The 23,539-nt window shown below is 35.1% G+C and overlaps 1 protein-coding gene across 3 annotated transcripts in view; it reads left to right on the top strand.

Annotated features, from left to right (window-relative positions):
• The window catches only part of NCAM2 (neural cell adhesion molecule 2), a 523,753-nt gene that overhangs the window by 360,431 nt on the left and 139,783 nt on the right, over window positions 1–23,539 (top strand). The gene's annotated exons all lie outside the window — the stretch shown is intronic.

Genomic DNA, 23,539 nt, shown 5'->3' with positions numbered 1-23,539 from the left:
TGTAGTTTCAGTCCTTAATTCCAAGTGGTCTTTTCAAAATGATGCAAATAAGTGCAATAAATAAAGCAGAGTGATTAACCTCAAAACAATTTCTTCCTATTTTTGCTAAAGTAAAATATGAAAGTCTAGTCTTATTCTGTGTCTAGATCAATTAAAATCTTTGTTATTAAAATAATAGGATTTTCTGTTTTTTTACACTCATTTTGAAAAATGTATCTTTCTGGGTCAAAGAAAGCAACCTAACTGACTTTAGGTCCATATTGCTTTTTGTTGCTTCCAAGAGATGTATTTAAACTGAAATTTAAGATTAAAAAAAAACTAGGCATGAATAGTTTAACGTTTAGTTTTGTACTTACATACAAAAGTCTTAGTTGTACCAAAATGGTCATTTCTATTTTAATAGTGTGGAAATGGTGAGCAATTTTCTCCATGAATTTAGGCACTCTGCTCTGGTTGATACTTAAAATTCTCCTGCAGACTAAAATACCAGGTCTGAGGGATTTCTGGTGATTATAAGGATAGGCAGTTCTTTCACACAACTCCTTGAACAAAAATAGAACGTTGTAAATGTTATAACAATTTAGATATCTCAGCATATATTTATTATTACATGACTTCATTATTATTGCATGCATTTATTATTATATTATTTTTTTATGCTGTGGGATATTATTCTTTATTGTGTATGTACAGCTGTGGACCTAAGGCCTTTTTCTGTTTTTAAAAAATGATTTATTTAAATCCCTTTTAATGAAGGCAGAAGGTAATGAAGTGACTGTTTCACAACCCATGACAAGCTCCGCTAAAAATTCTTAGATCTCTTTGATATAAAAATATGAAGATTACATTAACCTTTTCTGTGTTTCTTTTCTAACTCTAAAGCAAATATGACTTCTTGAAAAGATAAATTGCAGAAAATGTAAGCAGTAAAATAATCTTTAAAATGATAGGATTTCATATGACTAATGTTTTCTTTATCACGTACCCAAATTCATTTAACAACTATCAACAAACACTACTGTTTGCATGAGCTGTGTTTGTTTGCAAGAACCATGCTAGGCACAAAGAATGCAGCAGTGAAAAGATTTTCCTGCTTTATGGTACATACAATTTAGAAGGGGAGATGGAATCAAAGCATATTTAAAATCCACAGTCTTTTCCTTATGAATATGCAATTTTGAATTATGCAATTTTCACATCCAAAATATCAACTTTGAGTATGTAAGTGAACTTTTACAAGGCTACGAATACAGCTTTGGCATATTTTTCTGTCCTATCACAGACCCAGATGGACTTGTTCTTCTGTGTGGCCTCTGTATTCACGCATGTTGGAAAGTAGGTCTACTCTCATCAGAATGTTTCCACTTGCAGCACTTGGGTGGCTTAGACAGTTTAGCATCCGACTCTTGATTTTGGCTCAGGGAATGATCCCATGGTTTGTGAGTTCAAGCCTCACAACGAGCTCTGTGCTGACTGCATGGGGTCTGCTTAATATTCTCTCTCTCTCTCTCTCTCTCTCTCTCTCTCTCTCTGCCCCACACCCCTGCTCACACTCTCTCTGTCTCTCTCAAAACTAAATAAATAAACTTAAAAGAAAAAAAAAAGAATATCTCTACTTAATTTGCTCCAGGCTGGTAAAAATTGCTTAGACTCCAATTTAAAAAACAAAAACAAAAACAAAATCAAAATAATGGTATAATTGGCAGCACCTTGGTATTATAGGGAAAATTTTAACATTTGCAACTTCCTTTTTCTCTTTAAATAGAAAGTACCAAAATGATGGGGGTGCCTGGGTGGTTCAGTCAGTTGAGCATCTGACTTTGTCTCAGGTTGTGATCTCACAATTTGTGACTTCAAGCCCCACTGGGGCTCTCGGCTGTTGGCGCAGAGCCAGCTTTGTATTCTCTGTGCCCCAACTCTCTCTGCCCCTCCCCCAATGTGCGGGATCTCTCTCTCTCTCTCTCTCTCTCTCTCTCTCTCTCTCCCCTCTCATCTCTCAAAAATAAACTTCGGAAAAGAAAAAAAAAATACCAAAATGAGATCAACAAATCCACAATTACTGATTTAAAAAAGAGAGACAATAGAGTTTCAAATACCTACACTTTATTAAAAACGCTCTAGTGAAATGAAAAACTAAAAGATGATGGCATATTTATAGCAGCGTCTTTAAGTATGAAGGACAGTATATACATATCTTTTGTATATCTTTTAAGTAGCTGTACATCTGGGCACATTTTTTACAGCTGTATTTTTATTGCTTTTATGATGAATTTTACTTTTACTTTTTTATCAAACCTAGGAGATGCATTTCAGTATGCGGTTATGGGCAATTCTTAGTACCTGATTCAAAGACCAACAAAACAAAACAAAACAAAACAAAACAGAATCACAGGAACAGAGGGCAAAGTGAGAACTACAATGCAAAAACCAAACGGGCAAACAAAACCAATAAAATGTTTTAGTAAATAATTGAAAGAGCAGTAATGATATATGTGTTCAAATATTTTAAAGACCACCATTCGTATAGTTGAACTAGCCACATTGCTTAATGTGGGTAATTGTATGACAAAAGAGTGGAAATTTTAGAAAAGGCATAGACTTTCCCTGAATCAGAGAATACAGATAATGAAGTAATTAAATTTCAAATGAGAGAATGCCCATTCTCTTAAATTAATAATGGATTAATGTTTTGTAGTGGTTATAACATTGATTCTTTTTTGCAGTTCCTAGATTTGCCATTTATCTGCTCTCTCATATCAGGTAAACTGCCATATTTCTCCGAGGTACAGTCCCACTGTTTATACACTAAGTCCCCATTAAGCTCTAACATTTCCTTATTCTGTAAACCTCTTTATCAACTCAGTAGATAATCACACATTTTTAATATATAGTTTCATTCCGATGCTAAGCCCTTTTTAAATTATTTACTAATTTTCAGTTTATGATTTTCAAATACCTTGGTATAGTGAGGGAGTGTGTTTGCAATTTCCTTTTTCTATATAGCTTTTCCATACAATTCAATTATGAGAAAAGTTAAGATTACCTTGGTAATATCTTTACATTGGGGAAAAAAAAGTCAATTTCTGATTGTAGAGAAGAATGTCGAAGAACATACTCCTGGCACCTGTAGATTTGAATGCCTGTCCCCCTCCCCGCCCTTTGGTAGAGATAATGGGCTGAAGGATTTTGTATTTGAATGACATTTTTAAGGTCCTTCTAATGCATTTTTTCATACTAGTGCTCTGAGAGCAATATTATAGGTCCCTGCTGGGCAATTGGCAAAATGGATACCTCTATTCCCCATCTGATGTAGGTGGTAGAATATAATTAGGCAGGTTGAAAATCTTCCTGGATGCTTCTGAGCTTGCTGAGAGGAGGGTTTTCAATCATTTATAGCTTCCTGAAATTTCTTTTCCAGCCCACAGCTTGAATAACAATTATCAAAGAAGTCAAGTCATAAGTTCAACATATTCTTTTAAAAACTACTTTTGAGAAAACTCTGTGAAACATTTTAAAAATAAAATGCCTTTGTTCTTTTTAAAAATACTATTTATTAATGAACTATTATTTTTTAAATGTATTGTAAGAATTTCCACTTGAAAGAAACTGTCATCAAGTTTGTAAGGTGATAAAATGCTAGTTCACAATTTTACAATAATTGTTTGGGGGAAAATGCAATTTATATACCAAAAGTGATTTTGCTATGGCTTTGTAGCAGAATATATTTTCTCATGCACGTACTTTATCCTACATCAAATTCAGTTGATACTTATTTCTTCATATGAAGCAATCTAGTACTATCCCTGAAAAAATATAAATATATTGCAATAAAGAAATATGGAGATGTCAGTGCACATTAATAGACTTAAAAATAAATTTTATGGTTTTTGTAAGTTGCTATTTAGTGAATTAATGTTAATTAAATTCAAGAAAAAAGATGAAGTAAATTTGAATAAATGCATGACAACTATGCAGTCATTTTGGTACAATTTAAAATAATACTTATGAAAAAATAAATTTAAATTACTGTACAAAAGACACAGCCTACCTGTGAAAATATTTAAGCACACATGTAACAAACAACTTGCATAACTTGTTTATGATAGGGGTTGGGGGTGGGACAAAAATCTCTTAGATGTAAATCACCTTGGCTATAATGTTGCATTGTCATGATGGACGCCCTGGAGCAGCATCATTACTGTTGTTTTGAAATCCACAAAATGTTCTTCTCTAGCTTTCTAAATCTCTTATCTCAGCTTCCAGATTATTTTTAGCTTCATATTTAATAGTGCATCTACTTATAAGAAAAATGTATCTGTCCTTTATCAAATATGTAGAAGCAATGTAACTCTAATATTTGTGGAATCCTACCATTTTTCCCCTAACCCAGACCACCCATCTTCCTCACTTCTCTTAATCCCCAGCCTAAATTTCATTGTCTATTAGTATAATTATGGCATTATATTCACTCCTCGATCTTTTTTGGCTTCGTGCAATATTTCTGGCAAAACACCACTCATGGTTTAATTAACCTCCATGTCTATTCCACACTGTGGTAGGACAGCTGAGCTTACCTGGAGGAAAAACCTGTCCTCATTCCTGAATGGTGTCTCTTTGAAGTTGTGGCCCACACCCAATGTTTGCACTTTGTGTCGTGTACCATTCATCCCATATTTTCCTGGTCCATTTTCTTGGCCAATTTTAGCTAACTACCTTATACATTTCCTCTATCCTCAAATTGGCAAATTTCCTCTATCCCCAAAAGCTTTGCTGATGACCTGCTTCGTGTTTTACTAAGAAATTAAACAAAGAAAACTTTAACATATGCTTACTGCTACATCTACACTCATACATAACCGGACCTGTATGTTACCATGAGTGAAATATCTGAGTTTTTACATGGATCCTAGTACCCTCTCTAACATATGATGGATTCAGGTCTCTATTCTGACCAGTATTTTTCCTCAGTCAGTACCTTATTTATCATTCCCATCAACATTCAAAAATAGTCTATTATTTTTCTTTTATTTTTAAGTATGTTATACATAACATAATTTATCTATAACATACATTTTGTATGTTTATGTGTAACATACACAATTCTTACTACACATACTCTTCATACATGGGAGTATATTTATGTGTGGGTAAATAGCATATAGACAGGCAGATGATAGAAAGATAGATAGATAGATAGATAGACAGATAGATAGATAGATAATCCCATATAGCCTCCACAGGCCATCTGATTCTCTATCCTCTGTTCATAGCAAAATCCTTTAAAAATGTTGTTTAACCTTGATCTAATTTTCTTCCTCCAGTTATCTCCTGAATAAAAACTTGGGTCCTATCACTCCACTGAAGCTCTCTGAAAAGTTTACCAGTAACCTTCATCTTCTTAAATTTAATGGCAAATTATCAGTCCTCATTTTGTTTTCTGCCTAGTAGCAGTAATGAACTGGTTATAAATTATCTCTTTTGCTTAAGGCATGTTCTTTGGCTTGCAGTATGCTCCTGGTTTTTCTTTTGTCACACTTCTCACTCCTTTCAATACCCTTTGATCAGTTTTTGTCTTCTAATTGACCTCTAAGTGATCAAGGGCCCCAGTTTGGGGTCCCGTCTTGAATTCCTTTTTCTATGCTTATTCCTTGGACTTTATTCAACTACTCTCATGGCTTTGATTACCACTTGGATCCAGTAAACTCTAAATTTCAACCAATGGACTTCTTCACTGCCAGACAGCTCCCTTTGGATATTAAATAAATAGCTTAAAGTGAAAATACCCAGTGCAATTTTGTATATGAACTTCACATTTGCTTCTTCCTTAGTCATCCCAACCTCATTAACTGGTGACTCTTTCCTTCCAGTTATATAGACTGAATATATTGGAATCATCTGTGATTCCTGTCTATTCATATACCCATATTCATTTTCTTGTTGCAAATCCTGTTAGCCAAATTTTAAATATATCCTAAACTTGATTATTTCTTAACACCCACCTATTAGTGCTCCGGTCCAAGCCATCATAACTGCTTGCCTGGATTGTTGCAATAACTTTTTAAGAGGTCTCAATGCATCCATCCTTGCCCCCCATTAGTCTCAATAGAAGAGCTAGATTGCCCCATTTGAAACAAGCAAGATAGGAGCACCTGGGTGGCTCTGTCGGTTAAGCCTTTGACTTCAGCTCAGGTCATGATCTCACGGTTCATGGGTTTGAACCCCGTGTTGGATTCAGTGCTGACAGCTAAGAGCCTGGAGCCTGTTTCTGATTCTGTGTGTCTCTCTCTGTGCCCCTCCCCCTCTCATGCTCTGTCTCTCTGTGTCTCTCAAAAATAAATAAACATTAAAAAACAGATTTGAAATAAGCAAGATAATATCACTCTTTTGTTCAGAAGCCTCCAATAGTTTTTCATATCATTTGGAAATCTATTACCTCCATGACTCTATATGGTAAGCCACTCTTCCAGTCTCTGTTATCTCCTTTTCCCCCTCATATCCTACTATTAAGATCAATTAGTTTCAGCCAAGTAAGATTTCATATTCCTCTATAATTCCTTGGATATTGCAAGTTTTTCAATGGTGTGTCTACTTTATTTACCTGGAACACTGACTACACATAGCAAGTCTTCAGTGCAGTGAAAACAATCACAAATCTTTGATGTACTGACTGCAGTTTCCAGTACTTTCGAGTCTTCTGAGAGAGTTCTTGACTGCCAAACTGAAGTCTATATGATAGACTATTGACTTTTAACAGGTATTAACTATGAATATATTTAGGTTAATTGTTGAGTTCTTTAGGTAAACTTAGGATGAAGTGCAGACCACTGTTCTTTCAATTACAAAATTCAAAGCCAGTTAGGAACTTAATCTATAGCTGCAACACTAGAGCTAATTTACTATATGGATATTTGCATTCACTCTGAAGTTCGCTATATCTAGAAGAGTCATAGGAACTGGATATATGGGACAGAATTTAAAAAACACAAACATGTAATGCTCAAGTAATAGTAGCGTATCTGTTGATCAATAATTTGAATGAATTGATATAATCCTTTGATTGCTTAGTAAGTTAATAATTTGTGTATCCTTAAATTAAAATATCTTTGGAGGCAAATGATAGAAAAGGTAATAATTAAAGGAATCCCATACACAAGATATATAGATGTAGAAGATTACCAAGCAATGGAATTGCACACTTTTCCTATGTGTACCATAGAGAAGATGTTAGAATTTTATTGAGGCCTATCTATGTCTTCCTATATTACAAGAATCATGCCTGGATGGCTGTTTAGATCAGTACCTTGAGATAGCACTTTACATATTTATTCACTAAGAGTATGCTTTTTTAGTACCTTCTCATAAAATGCTCTGTGGTATAATTATTTGACCTCTTCGTATGCCTGCATGTTCCAACACCTAATTAGAGGCTTGATGAAAGCTGTTTCTCATCAATTTTATGTCTTGTAGCAAAGGTAGTATAATTTCCCAGACCATCTCTGCTTCCTGAGTCTTTAGCTCCACCATACTTTAATGATAATGTTCATAATTTTTCATTATCTAATGATTTATATACATCAACTGTAAAGATTCATCACAGACCTGTCTGATCCATAATATGGATTGTTTTATACAAGGTATATAATATAGAAATATAAGATTCTTTATCTTCTCTTAAGGTTTTTGACAAATTTCACACTGTACCTTGTCTTTTCCGTGGTTTAAGGTGGTAGTATTGATCCATTTATACCATATTTGGGTACTGTTTTAATAAATCTTCTAGCTTTTGATTATGTGTGTGTGTGTGTGTGTGTGTGCGTATGTATGTATGTATTTGTGTGTATTTATGTATGTGTGTGTGTGTGTGTGTGTGTAACATTTTAACTCTCTTCCTCCTTTGCATTATCTTAATAACTTGTATCAAGTCCTTTCTGAAGAGTTCCTTCTCTTTAATTGAAGATTTCTAACAATTATATAAAGTTTCATTTGTATATGCAGTCTTTCTTTTAACTTGCCTATTCTTTATGGTAGGTTACTATTTACTATAAAACAAGCAAAATCCAAGCCACAAACAAAAGCAGGTCAATGGCATTTATATATTTGTTACATACAGTTTTAATTTTTAGCTATCTCTTGGAAGTAGGTTGTTTCTATGTATGTGTAACAAAATGATTTGATGAAATTGTGGTTTTTGGTATTTTGGTGTATGGTGAGTAGTTTTGGTTTTCATGTTCATGACTTATACAAAGCAGTTTCAATAAATACATACTGCTTTCACTGAAGATAGTTATGTTAATTATGTATGAGTTAGACAGCTTGAGAAGAGTTCACAGCATAGCTATATGGATATATATCTTTTACCTCCCTCAAACTGCTACCCAATGTATAGTTATAAACATTTAAATGAAGTATATTAATCACTCAGCATAGCTCTCTATTCATAAAGGAGCATATATTTGCTGTAATACTAAGGACACAGATAATAATAATTATATATATATAAAATTTCTTATGTATCCAGTGATGTAAACATTTGAATATGTATTTGTCATGATGTGATAAGGAAAACCATACACATATATTACCAGGGTTTTTTTTTTCCATTTTTTTTTTTGTTTTTTCAAGTTTTTATTTAAACTCTAGTTAGTTAACATATAGTGTAATACTAGTTTCAGGAGTAGCATTTAGTGATTCATCACTTACATATAATACCCAGTGCTCATCACAAGTGCCATCCTTAATACCCGTCACCCATTTAGCTCATCCCCACACCTAACTCCCCTCCAGTAACCCTCAGTTTGTTCTCTACAGTGAAGAGTGCTTTATAGTTTGCCCCTCTTTCTCTCTCCTCTCCCCCATGTTCAACTGTCTAAATTTTTTCCTGTGGTTGACTTCCAGTTTCATAGCATTGTGATCTGAAAATATGGATGGTATGATCTTAGTCTTTTTGTACTTTTTGAGGCCTGACTTGTGACCCAGTATGTCATCTATTCTGATGGATATCCCATGTGCACTCAAAAAAAGAATGTTTACTCTGCTGCTTTAAGATGTTATTTTCTGAATATATCTGTTAAGTCTATCTGGTCCAGTGTATCATTCAAAGCCATTGTTTCCTTATTGATTTTCTGCCAAGATGATCTGTCCATTGCTGTAAGTAGGTGTTAAAGTCCCCTACTATTATTGTATTATTATCAATGAGTTCCTTTATGTTTCTTGTTAATTGCTTTATATATTTGGGTGGTATCAAGTTGGGGGAATAAATATTTATAATTGTTAGATCTTCTTGTTGGATAGAACCCTTTATTATGATATAGTGCCCTTCTTAATTTCTTATTACAGTTTTTGGTTTAAAATCTCATTTGTCTGATATAAGTATGGCTACTACAGCTTTCATTTGACATCCATAAGCATGATAGATGATTCTCCATCCCCTCACTTTCAATCTACAGGCGTCTTTAAGTCTAAAATTAGTCTTGTAGGCAGCATAAAGATGGGTCTTATTTTTTTATCCATTCTGACACTCTATGTCTTTTGATTGGAACATTTAGTCCACTTACACTCAGAGTGATTATTGATAAATATAAGTTTACTGACATTGTATTACTAATTAAGTCATCATTTCTGGAGATTTTCTCTGCTCCTTTCTAGTCTTTGTTGCTTTTGGTCTTTCCTTCCCACTCAAACTGTCCCTTTTAATATTTCTGTGGTCACTAATATTTAGTGGTCACAAACTCCTTTAGTTTCTGTTTGTTTAGGAAACTGTTTATCTCTCCTTCTATTCTGAGCAACAGCTTTGTTGGGTAGACTATTCTTGGCTGCCTAATGTTCCTATTCAGCACATTGAATATATCATGCCACTCCCTTCTGTTCTGCCAGTTTCTGTGGAGAGGTGTGCTGCTAACCTTATTTGTTTTCCCTTGTAAGTTAGGGATTTCTTTTCTCTTGCTGCTTCTTTTAGGATTTTTTCTTTTCTCTATATTTTTTGCAAATTTAACTACAGTGTGTCTTAGTGTTGGCTGGCTTTTGTTCACTTTGATGGGAGTTCTCTGTGCTTCCTACATTTGGGTGTCTATTTCTTTCCCCAGATTAGGGAAGTTTTCACTTATAATTTCCTCAAATAAACCTTTTGGTCCTTTTCCCACTCTTCTTCTTCTGGGATTCCTAGGTACAAATGTTATTACATTTTATAAAGTCACTGAGTTCCTTAAGTTTACATTCTTGATCCAATATTTTTATTTCCCTCTTCTTTTTAGCCTCTTTATTTTCCATAATTTTATCTTCTGTATTATTGGTTTCTCTGCTTCTTCCAACCTTGTGGTCATTACATGCAGTTGTTTTTGCATCTCAGCTATAGCATTTTTATTTCAGCCTGACTAGATTTTAGGTCTTTTATCTCTGCAGTAAGCGACTCCCTGGTGTCTTCTTTGCTTTTCTCAACCCCAACTAGTGTCCTTTTGTTTCATGTTTTAAATTCTGGATCAGGCATATTATTTATATAAGTTTCTATTAAATCCCTGGCCATTAACTTTTCTTATTCTTTCTTTTGGGATGAATTCCTCTATCTTGGCATTTTGTCTGGGTCTCTGTCTTCTTCTGTGTGTTAGGAAAGCCTGTTATGCTTCCTGCTGCTGAGAGTAATGGCTTTATTAAGAAGAGGTGATATACTCTCCAGAGCCCAATGCTTCAGGAAGTGTCTTTTGTGTCTTCTGTGTGCAGTCTGCTGTGTGTTTTGGCTGCTCTTTCCCTCAGGTCAGTCCTCTGCAAGTTTCTCCTTTCCTGCAGTGGGGAGTGTATGGACCTTGGACAGAGTGTGGTGACTTTTAACTAGATGTGCTCTGGTCCGCTTGATAAAAGACACCTGGTTGAGTTGACATGGTGTGTGAAGGGAGATGGGGGTGCTTGTACTGGTCTTCTAGGGGAGAGGCCCACTATGCTGGTTCTCAGGCACACTTGCCCCAGAAAAACATCACCAGCAGAGTGCAGGGGATGGGCCTTGGTGAGGGCAGTTTAGGCCGCCAGTGTTGCTGCTGTGCTGCTAACTGAAGTTAGTTTATGCTGGGGGGCAAGGGACAAAAATGGCACCAGCTAGCTCTTTTGTCACTGGAGAGACAATGCCACCTCTCCCCAGTGTGCTCCAAGAAGAAGAAAATGTCTCTCCCAGTACTTCTCAGGGGATCCTCAGATCTCACTGTCTGTTCCCAAGCTATCTTCCCCCCTTCTCCATAGGAGCACTGCAGTGCCCTTAAGCCTTCACCCCGGCCACTCCATGGACCTCTGAAACACCAGTATTTGAGTCCTGCTGGTTGTGAAAACTCCCTATAATTAGCCTGTCTCGTTTTCCCAGTCAACGGCTTTGGGGAAGTGTTTTCCTTGTGTGATTCCCTGTGAAGTCCTCTCTCTCTCTCTCTCTCTCTCTCTCTCTCTCTCTCTCCTCTCTCTGTGACCAGGGCTCCCTCCACTTTTTATCACCTATGATTCATTTCCCCCCTAAACCACATCTCTGCACCTAGTACCTTCCATGATGTGACTTTGTCTCTCCCTCTAGTTGTGCAGTTTGTTCTGTCAGTCCTCCAGGTTGATTTCTTGGGTATACAGAATGATTTGATCTTTACCTAGGTGTATTCAATGGATGAGGCAAGCCTAAGGGCCTCCTACTACTCTGCCATCTTAGCTTGTCCTAGCTAGGTACGTTTTAATTTGTGGCATCAGTCTGATAAAAATGATGTTGTTAAGTGTGTCATGTTGTGTAATGAGAATTCTCGTATCTGTGACAAAAAGTGGTCACTAGAGGGTAAACGCATTGCATTTTCTGGTGTTAAGTGTGGCATTAGTGACAATCTAAAATACTTGTTAGAGCTTCACTTTTATAATGGATAAAGAAGGGCTTGATTTACACTCTGACTTTAAACGATGACAACAACAAACACAATTTATGGCATTATGGGAAACACATTTATTCCTGAGAGAAAAGAAACAAATGACGTGAGTCCTATGATTTCTCAAGCCTAATGTCTCAAGAGAGTTTCCAGGCTACAGCCAAGAGATGAACAATCTGGTTGTTTCTCTTTGTTGAAGAGACAGCATTCTGAGTTTGAGTGATCCATGGTGCTAGAATTCATAGGATGGGATATTAGAGAGGAGAGGGCTCTGTGGAGGAGAGAGAAATTCACACAGTCAGCTCCAGAGGTCTTCAGCACTTTTCCCAAGAGTCTGCAGCTGAGTACCAATAGGTGTATGTGTGGGAGGAGACTATTCACAGCCACAGAAAGAACCACTGGCATATTGAGCAATGTAGCTTTAGTAGTGTAGCCAAATTAGTCCTGAATTGAAGATTGCTTCCAACTCCCCTAGCAAAGTTCACAATTCTCAAAATAATAAAATTGTTTCCAAGGAATTTAACAGGGTCTCCGAGAAGAGACCAGACATATTTAAAAGAATAAAAAAAATGCTGCATTCAAAATGTCTGGCCTCCAAAAAATTTTGATATGCAAGATGCATAAAAGTAGAACTCATAGTAAGGAATAACAAATTAATCAATAGCAACAGATCCATGAATGACATAGAAGATGGGAGATAGGAACATTCACATTTGTGTTTTTTACATATACTGTGTATACTGTATAAAAGACAGCATGAGCATAATGAGGAGAGACATGAAAGATATACAACAAATTAAGTAAAATTCTAAAGATTAAAAAATGTGTGAAGTGAAAAAGATATGGGATAAGCAGCAGATTAGATACTACAGAAGAAAAGATTAGTGAAATCAAAGAATATAATTTATTCAAATGAATATAGGCAGGAAGCAAACTAATATATATTCTTTGAGTAGTCTTGTCTTTTTTTTTTTCCTGCAAGGACTGACCAGAGAAGACTAAGGATGGGGCCTTTATTTATTTTATTATATAGAACAAAGAAAAAATGTTTCCAAAATATTTTTAGTTTCTTCATACTGCAGTGGAAAAAAATCCACTATAGAACATCTTGCAGGGATTTATATAAAGATGTACTAATTGGAAAACATAATGACTATAGTTAGCCCTTATTGAATATATAGACTTTATGTCTGGTATTTTGTAATCATTTCATCTAACATTATTATACTACTTCCTATTTCGTGTGGTGCTGCTTGCTTTTAAAACATCTTTTATTTGTCTATAGTTTGAACTAGATTGCCATACTTCTTAAGCTGGTTACAACACTGATGATAATAACATTTCTCACGTACCTAGAACTAAGCTTGCATAATCTTATGCATTTCTAACCAGATGTGGGGGAAAGCAGCAAAGACTAAATGCCGTATACTACTCAACTTGTACTGTGATAACTCTAGCAAAACAAATGACATTGAAATCTCAGTGGCTTTCAATTTAAAAACTTGTTGGATTTTTAAGTAGGTTGCAACAGCACACCCTGGACTTGAATTTGGGTTCTGGTATACCAGAACTGTTGTAACAGTTCAGGAAATGGTCTAAAGGAACAGATCCATCTTGACCATGCCTTTTAAAATTTCCCATGGTAAGTGATGAACCACGGGAATCTACTCCCAAAACAAGAGCACACTGTATACACTGTATGTTAGCCAATTTGACAATAAATTGTATTAAAAAAAGAAAAAAACAAAATTCCCTATGGTAAAATGTATGATTTAATTAAGAACAAAGACAAAGAATAGTATAATGAAATCTCATGTGTCTGTTGCTCACCTTTGCCAGTTATTAATATTATGCTATTCCAATTCTAATATTTTTGATACTGTGCTTCATCTCTTTCCAATGGGCTATCTTTGTGTGAGATAGCAAGACATTTTAAATTTTGGATTAAAAAAAACATGGTACCAGATGACCTATGACTTCTTCAAAACCTTGAAATCATGGAATCCAGGCTTACTAGCAATTACTCACATGACTTTCAGAGCAGTATGATTGAATAACATGATATCGGTGTTTACGGGATAAGTTCAATCATGTGGCAGAAGTTATTGCAACACATCTGAGCATCTTGTAATAAATGCTGACTAACAAGGTTTAGAGTATCACATGCCTCACTTTTTCACATGTCTTTTTTGTCTTCTCATGGTTGTGTGACTAAATTTTACCTCAGCAGAGATGTAAATTTTAGATAGGAATGTCTTCTTGGCTTCTTTATTTCTTATCGATATTTTTAATAATCAATTGTTCTTACATTTCTTATTTTCCATTATGAAGGATACACGTGAACAAAATGGGAATCCAGAAATGACAGTGATCATCCTATTTTTCTTGGTTTCTTAACCTTGGAGAAAGCACTGGAATTTTACATACATTGATGATTTGAATCAGTGGGACTTTCTAGGTCCTGACTTTCTATGCTAGCCTCATACTTATGACTTAAACTCACATGTTCTGAATTTTCTGAACAACTTGATATCGAACATTTTGTTTTATTATCTTTAGATTTGATTAAAATTGCACATACAATTTCACAACAAAAAAATAAGTATCTTGTCAAGCAGAGTAGCCAACAGTTAAGCTAGAATTATGGTCAACCATACTACAAGCATATTCCCCTTAATTCTAACTTACTTTCTTAGAGGTCCAATCACAATGAATGATCATAATAAGTGACAGTAATATATACATGGAGTCAGGTTACTTTATATCACTTTGACTAGTATAAATTTGAGGGAGGTGATGCATAATCATTGGGATCTAAAAATTTAAGACCACTGAATGGTATCATAGAGTTCATATCAACGTAACAACTGCAAGACTGAACTTTGACCCCAGAGTCATGGGAGTTGAACAGGGAAGTTCATCCTAATGAAGATCAAGGTCAAGGATACATGCAAACCATCCACAAGTGTAATGGCAATTATGGACAAATTCAATATCTAGAGTTTTATTAGTAGTATTATGGATGTAATAAAATATAAATCCCATCTTTCAGTAATTATTTATATGTGAAATGTTTTATCATTTATCAGTAGAAATTTTATTCTTCTATAGTAGTTTTTTGTCCTCATTTTAATGTTGTTCTTTACTGAATATATTATGTTTTTATTGACAAAATATTATAAATAATTGGGATATAGTTCATAGGATGTGAGAAAAGTCTAGCAGCAGTAAAATACTGGTGAGTAAGAAGAAAATAGGAGAGTTATTATTTCTCTTTGAGACAGAATGCCTTCAGCTATCACAATGAAATAGATGTTGTATAAGCTAGTATATTTATCCCTTAGATCTGGATATCAGATGTTTTATGCCAATGTATTTATCGTGTACTAACAAGTCCTAAGCTCTTTACAAATATTCGCTCATTTAATCTCCATAGCAATATTATGAATGTTGCATTCTTATTCCCATTTTACAGAGAGAGAAACTGAGGTACAGCTAACTTAAGTAGCTAACTCCAGGTCACCAAGGTTGGAGGAAGCACAATCAGGATGTCAACTTCCCAGTCTGGTTCTGCAGTCTTAGCTGCTGTGTTATGCTGGCATTGGTAGCACATCCAGGCAGTAATAGAAAATAAGCAGGTCACATTCTGCAAACCGTTATTTTCACAATTGTTAGCTGGAACCTGGCTCATATAATTTTTTTAAATTAGAATCTCTGAAAAAGTTTATTCATCTTTCATTTTATATCGTTTTATTTTATATCATCTCAATTTTAAATATCAGTTTTAAAGTACTGAATATATAATGTGGAACAGATTGTGAGCCAGTTATTAAAATACGGGCACATATAGTAAAATATGCATATATATAAATGTATATATGTTTATGTACATAAATTTATATATATAAATATGCAAATATATATATATATATATATATATATATATATATATATATATATATAATCTTATAGACATGCAATAGTTTACTAATGACAGATAATACTTTCCATCCTGGGGTCTGTGACAGAACCTAGAAACACTCTTTTCCTCTTTCCTTTCATCACCACCTTTCATCCAAACATTCACTAAACACTGTTGATGCCTCTTCAAAACATTCCTAGAATTTATTCACTTCTCTCCATCTCTCCTACCCCTGCCTTTCCCCAACACCTTATCAGTGCAGTATGTTTCCCATGGGCCTCACTTCCCCCTCTTGAATTCATTCTTCACCCTGCAGCATGAGTGATATTTTTTAAATAGCAAATGCATTTGCCTTATAACCCTAAAACCTTTCATGTCCTTTTTCGGTTGCTTAGAGAACACCCAAAATCCTTCCTTTGTCTTTAATTCTCAATACTTTTATTTACAAATAATTCACATAGAATGAAATTCACCCATTAAAATGTACAATAAAATGCACGTTGGTATATTTCCAGAGCTGTGCACCTATCCACAAAATCAATTTTGGAGTATTCTCATTGTCTCAAAAAGAAATTCCTCTTCTTTTGACCATTACTCCCGATCTCACACCACCGGCCACCCCTAGGCAATCACAATACACTTCTGAATCTATAGATTTGTCTATTCTGGATATTTCATATACATGGAAGCATTCAATATGTGGCTTTGTTACTAGCTTTTTTCACTTACCCTAATGTTTTCAAAGTTCATCCATATTGTAGTTTGTGCAAGTACTTTATTTTTATTGCTATATAATACTCCACTGTGTAAATATATCACATTCTATTTATGCAGGCATTAATAGATGGACAGTGTGTTGCTTTAATTTTTTGGTTTTATTAATAGTTCTGTTATGGATGTTCACGTATAAGGTTTTATTGTGGACATCTATCTTTAATTCTCTTGGGAATATGATTGCTGAGTCATACGATAACTCTATGATTAACATTCTGGGTAACTGTTAGACTTTTTATCCAGAGCACCTGCTCCATTTTTTACATTCTCACCCACCAGCAGTGCATGAAAGTGCCAATTTGTCCATAGCTTCGCCAACACTATTATCCGTCTTTTATATACAGCCAGCCCCGAGGGTGTGACGTGGTATTGTGGTTTTGATTTACATTTTCATGGTAGCTAATGAATTTGAGCATCTTTTCATGTTTTCAGTGATCTTCCCTTGACTTCTGAGGCTTGTTATGGCAGCCTTGTCCCTCTCCAGACACTTTATGTCCCATCCCTCTCCACTTTATATTGAATATTACAGTTCTAGTGAGCTTCTGTCATCTTTTTGAATGATTCAGTTTCCCTTCTAGTTCAGGTCTGTTGGTTCCCATTTCCTTTCTACCTTTCCCTCTTTGTTGCTTGGCCAGAGCTGACTTCATGAATGTATGATGTGCATAATTGCGTAGAGCCTGACATTCAAAAGGGCCCTATATTTGCTTCCATATATTGCTGTGTTTGCCTTGAAATCCATGATAATTTTTGGATAAGAAACCCCACATTTCATTTTGCAGTAGGCCCTGCAAATTATGTAGCCAGTCTGGTGCCTGTCTTATCATTATTACTTATCCTTCAGGTCTCAGTTTAGACAGAGATACCTACAAGAGGTGTTCCCCACCACTGTAGACTGTATTATGTGTCTTCCTGTATTTCATCTATACCAGCATGTATTATGGTTTGTCATTTTTTCGTCTCAGCCTTTGACCTATTAGACTAAAGGCTTTGCCTTTCTGATCTATTTTTCTGTCCTCAGAAACCAGCATAGTGCCTGTTACTCAGCCTTCGTAAGATGTGTACTTCAACTACATAGTTATGGCTCAGGTGATGGGCCATAGAGGGAATAATTCCAAACATGAGCTCCAGGGCCAGACAGCCTCGATATTCAGTCATATCATTTGTAAACTGTTTGGAAACTGGGTATTTAATGTATTGTTTCCTCAATTTCTCATCTTTAAAGTGAGGATAATATTAGTCCAAATCTTATAAGAGGGATTAAGTGAACTAATAAATGTAAAACATTGAAAATAACATCTAACTACCGTTTACTATATTTGTTACCTGCTATCATTGTTATATTCCGTTTCTGTTTGCTGAATAAATTATTGATTCTATATGCAAAGAGAAGAGAAGGGCACTAGAACCTCGTGAAAAACTATGCAAGTTAAGGAGTTATACTGTATAGGGGCGCCTGGGTGGCTCAGTCAGTTAAGCATCGACTCTTGGTTTGTGAGTTCAGAGCCTCACGTCTGGCTCCATGCTCATAGTGCCGAGTCTGGTTGGGATTGTCTGTCTGTCTCCTTCTCTATCTTCCTCTTCCCCACTCCCTGCTCAAAGTATCTCTGACTCTCTTAAAATAAATATATAAACTTTAATTTTTTTAAGTAGTTACATTGTACACATTACTCTTCCTTATATGAATTTGCAATGCTAGGAAGAAGGTTAATTGTACAAAAGTTGTTTATGAAACCAAAATAGGAAGAAAATTAGGAAGCTGGGAACAAACCCCAAGGAAAGAGAAATTAATGCTAAGAGCAAGTATAAGGATCTTATAAGGAGGGAAGAGAATCTTTCTGTTTAAAATTCTTTACAGAAACTGTTCAACTGAACACAATGTTAACACAATTTTAGGAGATGAGTTTGAGTAAATTAATGCCAGTAACCTTTGGAAAGTGTTTTCTTGTTTATATAATTAGTAGTCATGCTTTGACATTACCTGTAAGTATTTGAAGTTGAGCTTAATTTATAGTCAGCGGAGATATAATGCCATTATGAAAAGGCAAACAGAATGTAGAATAAAGGGGTACATGTTTTCTGTATGTCTACATTTGTCTTGGGTTATATATGCTGTCTCTGCTTGTCCAACATGAGGAGATCGCATGTGCCCTTAACACTCTCCTTTGTGCTTGCTGGCTTCTCTCAGTTCCTTCATATGCTTTCTGGGGGCACAGGCTTGGACTTATGTCTGCAAAGCTGTTCCTCTTTCACTATTTACAGTTCATAGTCCACACTTTCGTTTTATCAAGGAACATGCCTGTGACTCTACCCTACCCCTCCATTTACTCAACCCAAGATAAAACTTGGGTGTTCCTGCCTGGAACCTTTCAGTTTATTTGTATTATTATTTTTTTTAATGTGTATTTATTTGAGAGAGAGACAGATAGACAGACAGACAGAAAGAATCCAAGTGGGGTAGGGGTGGAGAGAGAGGGATACCCAGAATCTAAAGCAGGCTCCAGGCTCTAAGCTGACAGCACAGAGCCCAACAATGGGCTTGAACTCATGGACCACGAGATCATGACCTGAGCCAAAGTCGGACGTTTAACCAACGGAGTCACCCAGGCGTCCCTATTTGCATTATTTTTAAAAATGGGTACCTGTTGTACTTTAATTTCCCAAAGGGTAAAAATTTTTCAGTTTTGCTCAGCATGTATCCCCAGTGCCTAAGTGCATCTTGTAGAATAATTGCACCAGAAAACAATTGCTGAATAACTAAGTGACATGATTCACAAATCTCGCAAAAGGCCAAAGGGGTCAGTGACTCCAAAAATTGTCAAAGACATCAGTATAAAGAAGAAGAAAGATTGGGAATACAGGAAACTCAAATGTGTTATGTACTACAATTGGGTTCTAAACTTGGCAATAGATGTCTAGTCAGGTAAGGTTACAAAAACAACTAATAAACAGGATACATTGTATAATTTCAAATATCCAACAATTAAAATTGACAACAAAATATTTGTGTTGGAATTAAACTCCAGAAGGTAGTTATCACAATGATTTTTCATTAAGTGATTCTTCAAAGGACAGTAAACTCTATCAATAAACATTTTATAAAAATATTGAAATACTCTTCAAATAAGCAATTCTAAAATTGACCTTCTGGAAAGGCAAAGAATATAGCATTAAATCAAATTTCAAAGAGTGCCTTTCTAAAAAGGATTGGAATAATAATGTATAGTCAGGCACTTTACTTTCCAATCATCTTACTTAATGCAATGATAGAACCTGAAAATACTAGACGGACAGCTAATATGCCCATTAACCTGTCTCAGTCAAATATCAGATGTCTTAAATGAATCTTCAGTAGGTGGTGAATCAAAGCCAAGATATAAATTAATTTTCTTTCAGAAATGTGTAATGCCTTTTTGTGACACAAAGAGAAAGATGTCCTTTGAAATGTTAGATATGAGAAGGAATGACTTTGGTCTTCTAGTATAAGTATTTGAGACAAATGGATATTGTAATTATTATAGAGCCAATGTCAAGTCTGAAAGTGACTTATGATTTCCCGGGGAATCACATACCTTCCCAAAGAAATTCTGTTCTTCCAGAATTTCTGTTAATAACTTCAGATACATTGAAAATAACTTTTCAATCTCCACATCTTTACTAATTTCATACTAATTTTACAAACACCAGTAGTTTTTTGCAAGTTAAAACCATATCATTTACAACAGGAAATAACAAAAGCACATGTTTATTTTCAAAGGAGATATATTTGCCTTTCAATTCTGTGAAAGAACAGTATTTTACCTAATAGAAAAATGAAGAATTTGTTTTGTATCATTAATAAGCTATTTTATCACATTAACAAAGATAATAAGTGCAAGTTGTTAATTCATAGTAAATAATAATAATACTAAATAATAGCTGGAGGAATATATTTCCTTTACTCAACCACGTTTACGTTTTCACTATAACTTAATTTGCCTTATAAGATATTAGAATATAATGGTCCTGTCCTTGGTACTAGTCCAGGTGACTTTAACATAAAGTACCATAAAAATAAAAATGTTCTCACCCTTGTTCAACTATAATATCACCCTACAGGATGAATTCCGAAGTTTCAATAAGATTAGAAAAGTAGTCCTAAGAAATGCACAGAGTTCAAAGTAGTAATTATAAGCAATTACTATATTGGCATGTTCTACCACATTTAATAATTATTTAAAATAGTCAACCGGGGACTGTTTTGAATATAAATTTATATTTTTCCAAGAAATTAAAAGAATGTGGGAGAATCCTGCCATGTAAATATGGAAGAGATAAAGAGGGAAAGGTTGAAACAGGTCTGTGGAGAGTGCTTATGGAAACAACAGTACATGTAATTCACATTAATTGGAATCCAAATTAGTGGTATCCAAATTGTAAAGTGTGCTCAGACAAAAAAGTGATGTCTTAGAAAGGTGATGTCATATGGAAGTACTAAAATGTCAGGTTGAGACACTGGGAGTTTATTCGGGTATCAGCACAATGTTATTCACGATCACAGAGCGCAGCAGATGTGAAACCTTCATGAAGTTGGTATGAGAATTAAAAGTTTGCTTTTTAAAAAACGTATTCTTAGCTACACAAGAATTTCTGCATCTGCAATGAGATTTTGCTAGAGAAACATGGGAAATAACATAATGCTGATGGCTTTTGCAGAGTCGGGGAATCTTTTTCGGTCACATTCACCCTGAGTGTGATTGTTCTCTTGAAATCCAGAGATGCGCGTGAGCATCCGTCCAACGCAGAGCACAGCCAAGGTTCCATATAGTAGAAGCAGAGAGCAGAGAGGTCTATGGAAACACGGTTGCTAGACATTGAAAATGATAATATTGAGCAAGATGATAAATCATTGTCATCATTTAAAATATAAATAGATAAAGGCTCAGAAACTGATCCAAGACTGAAGACACAGTCAAGCATGGGACATGAGAAAGAATTAGTATCAGTCATGGAAGGGAAGACAAGAGGGGTAGAAGAAGTTATTCTGGGTGATGGAGTGATGTGCTCACATTTGTTCGTGCTGGTTGGAGAAACACATAAAACAAGAAGGCCCTGAAGGAGAGGTATCTGGTCCTGTAACTCTCCAGAGAAAAAGGGATTCTGGATGGAGAAGGGTGACTAATGATCGCAAGTGTAAGGGGGAGGATGAGACTGTCTAGGACAGAGTACAGGGGCCTCCAGAGAGAGAGGAAGCTGCAACCCAGATTAAAAAGTAGACAGAGAAATGACACTGGGAGAAAAAATAGGAGAGTGTGGGTGTCCTGAAAGCCAAAGGAAGTCTGCACATAAGGAAGGAAGGATAGTTCAGTGAGATCCAATGATAAATAGAAGTGCAGTAAGATAAAGAACTCGGAATACCCACTTAGTGACTGAAAAGTAGTTACTTTGTATAACAAATTGGCCATTCTGCTTTTGAGTTTACTCATTCTAATTTTAACCTTTGTGAGTTTCTGCATTTTTTTTCCTTTTCTCTCAAGTAAGTAATTGGGTTGGCAGCCAAACATCTTAAATATTGGCAGAAGAGAATGCCTTCTGCTTGAAAACCTCACCTTACTATTTTTTAGCAATTCTTGAAAGTTGGAGAACATGTTTTTGGCCTAGAAATCCTGATCTAAGTTGCATAATACATTCCCCAGCATGTTCTTGTTTCTTTGTTTTTGAAGACCATTTTTATGATAATGATAGTAAATAAATTATGAGTGACTGATATGATTGTGTAGTAATTACATTCCTATATAAAAGTAGAAAGCAAAAAATGGTTGTATTGTGTCCCAAGCAATTTCATGTTTGAAAAAGAGCTTTAAAATAGTCTGTTGATATGAATACAAGAAAATAAACACCAAGTTTTAATAATACAAAGTGCACACATGTATTGAAATTTATTTCAATTTCAGTTACATAGAAAATTAAACAACCATTATGTTATTACATAATAACTTACATATTTCAAAATAAATGTGTGGCCTGCAGTGTTTATTGAGGCACTAAAACCTCAGACGTTGAAAATAATCATTTCAATAATAGTAAAGTACATGTTTCAAATGAATTACAAAATGACAAATTTTACTATATTTCCTGATTGTAGAAAGTAAAATTCAGTGAGTAAACTATCTGTGTTTTAACATGTGTGCTATAAAGGCATTTAAGTGATTTAGGAAAATAATTGTAGGGGCGCCTGGGTGGCGCAGTCGGTTAAGCGTCCGACTTCAGCCAGGTCACGATCTCGCGGTCTGTGAGTTCGAGCCCCGCGTCGGGCTCTGGGCTGATGGCTCGGAGCCTGGAGCCTGCTTCCGATTCTGTGTCTCCCTCTCTCTCTGCCCCTCCCCCGTTCATGCTCTGTCTCTCTCTCTGTCCCAAAAATAAATAAAAATGTTGAAAAAAATTTAAAAAAAAAAAAAAAAAAAAAAAAAAAAAAAAAAAAAAAGAAAATAATTGTAGTTCTACCCATTAGGTTGCACACAAGAATTCTTATTTGAAATATAATCTATAAACTATTGGATTATGAGCAATTCCTTGATTTGAATCAATATTCGTGGAGTACATGATTAATCATTTTTATGTTGTTTCCATTGACTTTCTAAGAGTGACTTTCATAGTGCTGTTTTTAATAATTTACCTGTGATAGGTACAGTGCTAATTAGGCTTATGAACGGTACTATTTCATTCATTCAACAATAACTATAAATTCCTCTTGGGCTTCAGTTGTCATACATCTTGATACATTGCCTTTACATGGTGAAATAGGGAACTAAGGTGAAAACAAGAATATCATTTTGACTGGTGAGTTTTAGCCAGAATTGAATAGGCATTGTTGTTTTGCTATGTTTGCAAGGAGCATAGTTGGAAGCCAACAAAGCCCTTCCTAGAAGAACATGCAAGGTTTTGAAAAAACAAAGAGCGCATTATATAAAGGAGGTTGATAAAACACGTGTTT

The sequence above is a fragment of the Prionailurus bengalensis genome, chromosome C2 (genome assembly GCF_016509475.1).
Source record: "Prionailurus bengalensis isolate Pbe53 chromosome C2, Fcat_Pben_1.1_paternal_pri, whole genome shotgun sequence".
NCBI lineage: Eukaryota > Metazoa > Chordata > Mammalia > Carnivora > Felidae > Prionailurus > Prionailurus bengalensis.
The sequence above is the reverse complement of the archived record's forward strand: the minus strand, read 5'-3'. Positions and strand labels throughout refer to the sequence as shown.